Raw genomic sequence first — 9,910 nt, forward strand, 5'->3', positions numbered from 1 at the left:
TAGAATTTTTAATTGAACTAAGTGTATAACTAAACAACCGAGAATTATTAACATTAACTAAAAATATTTTATTATAATAGCTTGATAAATTACGCTCAACACTAATGTTGTGATGAGTATATTCTTCAGATTTCTTCATAAGGACATAATCCGGTTACGAATATAAAACATTTTGTGGTGATAGTTTAGATTTTAAATATATGTAATGTTTTTAAACAATGTCTAAATCTCAACGAATCTTAAGTAAGTTCGACTAATTAAAATGTAATTATTGCATTTTTTTATTCACTAGAATGATTGCCTAATATATTTTGAGTATATAATAAGCATAAATATTATTTTAATAGTTTTAACTTATTTATTGTTTATTAGATTCGTATAATACAGTATGATTAACTTTAATTTTTCGGTGTAGTAATTGTATTACTTTACTGTTTAACTACTAGATGAATTTATTTATAACGTATGCAATTTATTTAAAGTAACTTTAATTATACCAGTCAATATAAGAACGGCAAATAATGAAAAGTGAGTTTAGTATTCAAATATAGATGCATTGTACCGGACCATAGTATGACATATTGGTTATGTTACAGCAAGTGAGACGCCCATGACACAATGCCAAATGAAAGAAATAAAACATGTGAATATACGTATTCCATATATAAAACTCGTTGATAAAAGACTCGCGTTTCTAAGTCATTTAGAACATGTTCAGAGAAGTCTGAAGCGAATAAGTCTAAACCTAAATGCTACACTAGATTAAAATAACAACAAACTTTTTATTTTAATAAATATTTTAATAACTGTACAGTGTTAAAGTATATCGGAGAATATTTCAATCTGTTATATGCAAAATAATATTTAAAAAGGCTTGTAACACCATTGTTATAGCATTGAAAGATTGCATTAAAGAATTGGTTTTGAACATAAACGTTTGATTCCTAATATTCACTTTTGTAATATAAATAGTTGTTGTTTTGCAAAGAGGTCCTGATTTTTATGGAAAATTTAAAATATATAAAAATTACAAATGCAATTAAATATATAAAAATATACACTCTCAATGCACCATCTCACATGTTTTACCCTGTTTTGAAAGCCACCTTTGAAGAACGATATAGATTAATAATTTTTTTAATTATTAGAATTTTAAAACCTTTTTACACCTCTAAGAACCGTCTTTCAATTATGAAACAATTTCAAAGAGATTGGTTACATACTTAATTGACAGCTTTGTGCATGTTCGTTTCTAGAGACTTTGTTACTGTCTGTTTCAATATTACGCGATACAAGTTGCTCAATATGTTTGTTTAGAGATTTTTGAAATATTTTTATTCGCTATGTGTGACGCAGCATGATGCAGACCAATGCATTGAATTACATTTAGGCTACAAATGTTCTACAAAATATTCTAATAATACTTAATTTAGTAAGATAGTAAGGATTAAATTAGTGCTTTGCGGCCTAGTAGAGAAAAAGCACTGAGTTACAACTGGGAGGTCTAATTTTACGATTATTGAAGTTTCTCTTCTTCAAATGGCACAAGAAAACAAGTAGATATGAGCTTTTTCTCCATATGAAAAATAATTATAGTGATCTAACTATTATTTTCTCAATTATTAAATGAATAACAAATAACCAAGTAATTATTATTACGTAGGATGTTGGTTGAGAAAAATTAACATACCAATGTGTATAATATTTACTAGTTTCTTTCTATGAAGTTTAAAATATCATTATCTTGATAAATTTGTTTGGCTTTTATTTCTATTTGTTATCTACAATAAACTATGAGGAGACATTTCTGACCGTACAGAGGATGACGTAGTATCAGAAAATTTCATCGCATTTACGAAGGTAATTTAAAATACCCCTCTGAATGAAATGATATCACGCGCCCTCAGAAAGGCTCTCTGACCCAGCGGCATTCCGTAATGTGGCAAATGGCACATGAATGTTTGTTTATACTCGCCTTTAAGTGCATTCCATCATTCAACTCTGGTCCTTGTGGGTCATAAATCCGTTGGGCCAAGCACATATCCGTTGCCCTTTTCACTCTTAAAAGGTACATAATTTTAATCATACAATAAGTGTGGGTATTTTCTAGAACTGCTTTATTGTAATTAATTCTAAATTTTACAGTTCATCTTTCACGACACTATTGTTCTTATCCCATGCAACTACTTCCCCCCCACACCAACAGATTACAGTGACTCTTGGTGTGAACTATGGTCGTACTCAATCTCTGATTTCGTCAGTAAAAGTGCCTGTAAATATTGTATCCACCCTGTGGCAGTCTTCAGGAGATGAGACATTTCAAACGAACCGTGCAATACATGAGACAGGTCAAGACGACTTTGGTGAGTGGCTAAATCCTTTATTAAATTTTAGTACCTTTGTGTACACTTCCACTTCTTATTCACAACGTATCCTTAAATTTTTGCTTTTGAAATGAAATTCGCCTAATTTACTCAGCACTAATTAAGTAGTTGTAAATAAAATCTATACATTGGTATATTTTAACAATAAATACAAGTTTTCCTTGTAACTCTAGACTAAGAGGATACAAAACTAGTCAACAAATTAAATGCACGCAAATGTAAGAGGACTTATACCAACTATTGTCTCTCACCAACTATAATTTATACTTTGACATGGAAAATTAGTGGTAACTTCAGTTTCCCGTCAAGTCTTTGAAAATGTCGTTATCAATTACTGGTTATTAGTTTATTTACATCAACTCCAATTAAACTAATCGTGTTATATGATCTAAGGGACGATTTTATTTCCTTATTAAGGATATGAAAAATTATAAAATGTATTAGAAAAATAATATTTTATTGTTTACTTATTATTTGATAAGGACATTTTGCAGGCAAAACGTACAGGCTAAAGTATTGCTGAAGTAACTAGTTCCGTTAATTAACATCAGTTACTGCGGTTATTGCAGGACTTGCATGCTTGTAAATTTTGCTCTCTTGTGCAAACTAAAAAAAATTGAAACTAATCACGGAGGTTTTAAACATCACTTCCAGTCTCTTCCTAACAGTTCAACCTTTGTAAAATATAACATTACTCTGTGCCATGTAGATTACGGTCGTGTGATATGCACACCGGGAATATTAGTACTAAGTACTATAGTTTAAACACTTTGTACATAAGAGTTATATGATAACAATTTATGAATGTTTTAATGTTAAAGCTTAAATTTTAAGATGAGTAATATTAAAAAGCTATTAATCAAAAAGTAATTATTCTAATGTATTATTTAACTTCTAGCATTTAATCAGACATTCTACCTCAGTAAGTATATTTCAATATGTGGGAGTTTTTAAAAAAAGTTAGTTTTCTCAAACGCTAGATTACAAACACGTGTGATTTTATATTGTTAATTATGACTAATAAATTCTAACTCCATACTACCTTGCAGGACTTATGACGTTATGTAGAAGAATAAAACATATAAATTGTAAGGAAGGAAAAACGATATGTTTTTATTTGTTATATTAGTTTTTTATATTAAAAGTGGTTCCTATTAATAATTCAAACGAACCCTTTATTTATTCAGTAATAAAAAGTTCTCTATGACTGTTAACATTGATAAATTTTTATCTATAATAACTCTGCCAACAGCTAAACACAATATTCGTAGCAGTAGTAATCGGCGTTACAAGTAAGTTAACTCAATTAATTGAATTTTTTGAAGTAGGAAAATGTAATGGGAGGAACAACTAAATAAGTGGGTTAGTGGCTTTATGTATTGATAAGAAGTGTTTTTTTAATAATCCATTGACATTCGAATTTAAAATTAACCAATTGTTTATAGTCATCTAAAAATGTTAAAAATATATACAATAATAGTGATTTAAAAATGGTTTATAGTGATAAAACTGTAAATTATAACAATGAGTTAATAACTAAATTATTGTTTTAAAAAGGTATACACAAACGTTAGAGATTTATGTATGGATATAGAGGCTAAACTTATATGCCGAATCTAGATAATATTTTATATGTTGTAGAACAATTTTAAGTAAAAAATCCATAGCAATTTCAATGAGAGACCCAATGAATAGAATAAATCAAAATTTTGTTGTGAATTAATAATTATATATGATATTCATTATTTAATAAGGAAAATTTCAGTAGCTTTAAAACAATACAATGTAGACGTATATTCCTTTGTCTTACAAACAAAATTCAAAAGTTAATACACAACTTTTATGTACCGGAGAAGATGTGATTTGTATTTGGAAGGTATGATTTATTTTTTTAATTACTTCTTAACTAATAAGCTTGGCGGATTTGTATCTAGGGAAACATACTAGGACCATAACTGGGAACGATCTTGCTACGATGTCAAAAGAGACTGGAAGTAAAAAGCGGTATAGCTCGTAAGGTTCTATCAGGAATAAAAATGTTAATATCTAGGAAAAATTATTGCTAATTTATGCAGTTTAATTATTTTCAAGTATAGAATGAGCTAAATATGTTTTAAGAAACTGCATTAGTTAATACATTTTCGTGCTGGACAATTGTATTATAACGTAATATAAAAACTTGTCTCTACTTAAATTAAAGTACAAATGTCTTACTTACAAGGCGAAGTTCAGACAGCGAAGCCTTCTGTAATACTTTACCTTGCAACCAACAGATTAAAGGTGACTTACGAACCACCACCAATGACCGGGCAGGCGGCCAGCTTAAAAACATTTGGTAAATCGCTTAGCGGTCACCCATCCAGGTAGCAACCATGCTAGGCGTAGCTTGATCCTGTTATCTTGCGAAAACCATTGTACCCATCACACTGCGCCATGTTTCAAGTATTTTTAAAAGTACTGAATTAAACACCTCTATTTTTAAACTATAACGAATTCTCTTTTCGATCTTAAATTCTAATGCTCATAGAATTGTGTTACAAGGTAAAACACTATTAAGTACGAGAAACTACATAATGGGGAGGTGTTTATTGAAGTTAAACGTCTGTGATAATAAAATCAAAGGACGACTATCACATAGGCCATAATTCCTAAATCCACTTGATAAAAAGTAACTACAGAGACAAACTGTCAGAGCCTGAGATTTTGGATTTAATTAGTTACAAGGCCAACAGATAGCACTCTAACGCTACGTCTCACTCACAGGCACGATACACAGAGCCTAAAAATATTCATTTTGTGGCCCGTTTAACAAGCAAAGTTCTGACAATGTAGTCATATTCATTTCTATTACTACTCGTTTTTGTGTAATACAAAACAGATATGTTTTAAATTTAATGATTATTATCGTAACATTGTGGAGAAGCAATATTTACTATTTATCTCATCCAATTAAGATCATAGTGTAAAATCAAAAGGATTTTACATTATAATGGAATAGTAAAGGTGAGTTTGTTCTTGCATAGATTTTATATGCATTAAGGTTTCATGAAATTGAGCTAAAAATAATATTTTAGTGGAAATATAAGCTAAATTTGGGTACGCTAATATCAAATCAAGGTAAATTAATGTACTTAAAAACATAACTTTTAACTAATTACAACCAAATTTTAGACAGAATATAAAATAAAACCAACCACCTTAATGATAATACAACATGTCAAGTCAACAGTTAAATTTATACTTGTTAAATTATACTGAAACAAAAATTACAAGAATGGGCATGTATTATCATCCAACACTTTCATGAACAGCTTTTAGTCAGTATGTTAAGTTTTCTTGAAATTGTGCGGTCTGACAGAGAGACATTAGAAAACTTTGGCTGCCCATATGATACAGTGGAATGCCCTTCTAATTCTATTCGTTACACTAATCGAGCTCTTCGTTCAACGTATAATACATATATACCAAGTTTAAAATATTAAACATTTCTACTTTCTATTAACAGCTATCACACGGACATGAACATGGACAACTATACAATTTCAAGAGGTTTCGCTCAGTCTTAAAAATAACTGTAATTCAATCGATACATTGAGTTGCCAGCTACATAAAATATAGCATCTCACTGTTTGCGCATATATACGTATTACAGAAGATTTATTTAAATGCATGCTGTAAAGAAAGCAAATAAGTCCAAAGAATTGAGTTATTGCAGGTGCTGCCAAACAAGGAAAGGAACTACACTGGAATAACAAGACAAATTCTACCTTGTGTGGTTTTTTCTCAATACTTCCGTAATTTATTATATACAGAACAATACTAGTAAGACACACAATTTAATTTAATAATATTTCGTATAAATTGTTCTTTAACTAAGTAGATAAGCTATTAAAATGTTGTTGTATGTCAAATGTTACGTATGAATGGGATTTATAGACATTTTCCTGGAACAGAGCTTTGCGTGTGATATTAATATAAGAATTAATTAAATGTAAAATATTTGCATAATAAGAAAGAAATGATTAGAATGATATATAATGATGTATATGTGAATCTGTGGTAATGGTTAATAATAGTTATTGATTCACTACGCTTTCTCCCCTATAAATCGTGTTGTTTACTGTTAATCTATATATCTGTTTTTGTAATAAGTTTAGATAGAAAGTTTTAAAGAATTGAAAATTTTCCTTAAATGTCTATTGAACTATGGAAAAAATACTATACTTATTTTGGGTCAAAAGTTAAAAATTTAAAAGATAGACCAATTATTCAAAATTTTATGGACAATGGAGGGATTTTGAAAGCTATAAGAGATACTGAAAATGTGCTTATGGTCACAATTGTGTATAATAAAAAGACTAACAAATTAATGTAATCAAGTTTAGTATTGTATACGTCGTGACGATCACGCACTGCGCTCCGTAAAATACAGTCGTCACTGAAATACTACACGAATAACGACTGAAATACAGACGTTAATTCATGACTAGACTTTCGAACCGATTACTGTGGACCTCGCGTTAAAGTCTCTCACTCGCACACACTCTCTTCCCTAACCGTTTTTTGTCTCTTACTTGTCCCTTTACAGAGGTAGGAGTTATCTGCAAACTGGTGATACCATTTTCACCGATAGGATCACAACAAATTTCATACGGAACGTACTTTGCTCAGTGACTACATATCCGGTCTTTACAAACTGCATAACACAAAATCCCATGTGTTCACGAGTTACCATTTTTTCTACTAGCGCTTTCTAACAAATGGAAGAGGAAACAATGTGTCTGCAGGAGCATATTAGACAGCAAACAAATCTGCTTTAGTTGCTCTTTGATTTTTTGTAGCAATTACAATTTTTAACTCGTATGTAAATATACAAAGTTTTAAACCAACTATATTCATTTATAAACACCCGATACTAAAAATGAGAAAGTGCTTTTGTTTGTTGGCTTTTCTTTGACGTGTCTAATATTCAACAAATTGTACTGAAATTTTGCATGAACTTGCCAAGTGTCCATAGTTTGAATATAAGAATATTGTTTTTCTCTAAATCCCTCCAGGGCTACGCTGAATGGTTTCTAAGTTCCTAACTATCGTGAAAAATCCAACCGTGAGTACGAAAATTATGAAATATTAATTGAAAGAACCTGCTACGTTTATTAAACTGTTTTTTTTAATATCGTTGTATGATAGCACAAATGTAGATTTAAATAATTTAGACAGTATTTTCTATTTGCTTACATTAATTGTCTTGAAAGCATAGTGTAAGCTTGATACAAACTATGCTTCTTATCTCAAGCTCTTCTGCAACTGCTTTTGTGCAGAGTAAGAAATTATACATACTATAAAATTGAAAGTGTTAGTACACGTATACTTCTTGCTGTAAATTTTTCATTAATATTTAATATTATGTAGAAGACAAAGTGAAAAACAAATTTTACTCCTTTAAATTGGTACTATTAACTTGAATAGCTGGTATAGTTTATTTTGTTTTTGTAATTTTTTAGTAAAACTAATATTTTATCTTAGGTTTACAATTTGTCATACACGAACTTTTATATAACTCATTTCATTATTTTGGTGATTAGTTGCATTCTTCACGATTTTTTAAAATTTATAACTACTTCAGATGCTAATTAGTTTACTCTTTCATCTTAGAACCTTCAAAGTGTCATTAAAATCAATTGAAAAAAACAGTCGCATTTATATTATTCTTTCTGTGTAAAATAAATTGTTCTAGTTTTAAATTACTCTGTTATTATTCGTAAATTTCAAGTTTGTGACATGTATTGACTTAATAATAATAAATTCTGATTCATTTTATTTATAGCATTTTTTAATTATCAAGACACTTTATTTCATAATCGAACATCAGCACTAACATGAAGTAAAATTTTTTGTCTTAAATACATTGGAACACAAAGTATTTCATATAACCATGGCGATTTATTTAAACCACTACACAAGATCCATTCTTAATGTTTACAGATATTTTTAAATCGAAATTACATTGTTAATTATGCTAGTGATACATCACAGCAACATTTGACTCTGTAAAAGTTTACTTTATTTATTTACTGTGAACAATTATTATTTTTTATAGTTTGTTTTTAAGAAGTGCGATGCAAATGGAGTTAGTGGTTTTATTACGATAATTGAAAAATTAATAACTTTGGAAATACAAAAAGTGTATAGCAATTTTTAATAATCAAGACGTTTTATTTCATAATCGAACATCAGCAGTCACATGAAGTAAAATGTTTTGTCTTAAATACATTGGAACACAAAATATTGCATCTAATCATGCCGATTTATTTAAACCACTACAGAAGATCCTTTCTTAATATTCTCAGTGAGGTTTACATCTAAATTACATTTTTAATTGTGCTAGTGATACATCACAGCAACATCTGACTCTGTAAATGTTTACTTTATTTATTTAGAGTGAACAAATATTATTATTACTACTTTGTTTTTAAGAAGTGCAATGCATATTGAGTTAGTGGTTTTATAACGATATGAACATTAAATTCAAAAATTAAGACATTTAAAAATTTGTACATATTCAACAACGTATATATAACAATGAAGATATGAGTAGCATAAAACTATTGTGCTGTGTTATGATGTGTAGTAAAGATTTTTATAAAATAAGAAATTATATAATATATTTATTTCCTATTGGTGATAGGAATCGAACTAATCAAACGATATACTATTAATACTTTAAATTAACAATTTGTAAAATTAATAAAAATGTAAATACAAAAATTACAAAATTTAAAGAAATTTCTTAATTTTAAGGTTAGGCCTACGAGCACTAATTATAATATCATACTGATACCATTCCACATTATAAATTTTATAACTCATTTGATTTTAATTTACATAGCGAAACTTCGTTTCGTCGTGACCGAAAGAGGTCACCTTACCAGAGGATCAAATATGTAATTGTAATCAATTATGTTATGGTATGTAATGGATCCATTGGGATCCGCCACCTGATTTCTGCCATCCAAACCTAACCAGCTTTGATGAGATTAATTTTAAATAATAATTAATATATGTCTCAGAAAGTTCCCTAACTATAAACTTGGGCTTAGAGATCTACATGTCCCTGACACCCGGCCTACTCTACACGATAGCCGCACCCTTAGCCGAGATCAAATCCGCCCAGGCAGCTTGCCTATCTTTGGCAAGAATCAACCTATCGGAACCTGTCCAGGAGTATTCCAGATAGTAAGATGTTCCCATTGTTAAAGTTATGACTAATTGGTCGTCTCAGCTGGCTATCTTGTTCGCGGCCACTGATGATTACGCGCCAAATTCCAAACTATAGTGGCACTCGCCTCAATGGTATTTGAAAATATGTAAACGTATTTAGTTGAAACAAATAATTGTTGTGTACTCGTAAGAGGGGCCAAAAAAATTAAGAACAAAGAAGTAATATTAAAGTTATGTTTGTATTTTTATATCACAGTTTTCTCCTTGATAAAAAACTTTATCAAGCTTTTATTAATGTGATTATA

This window comes from Homalodisca vitripennis, chromosome 7, assembly GCF_021130785.1.
Source record: "Homalodisca vitripennis isolate AUS2020 chromosome 7, UT_GWSS_2.1, whole genome shotgun sequence".
NCBI classification, from domain to species: domain Eukaryota; kingdom Metazoa; phylum Arthropoda; class Insecta; order Hemiptera; family Cicadellidae; genus Homalodisca; species Homalodisca vitripennis.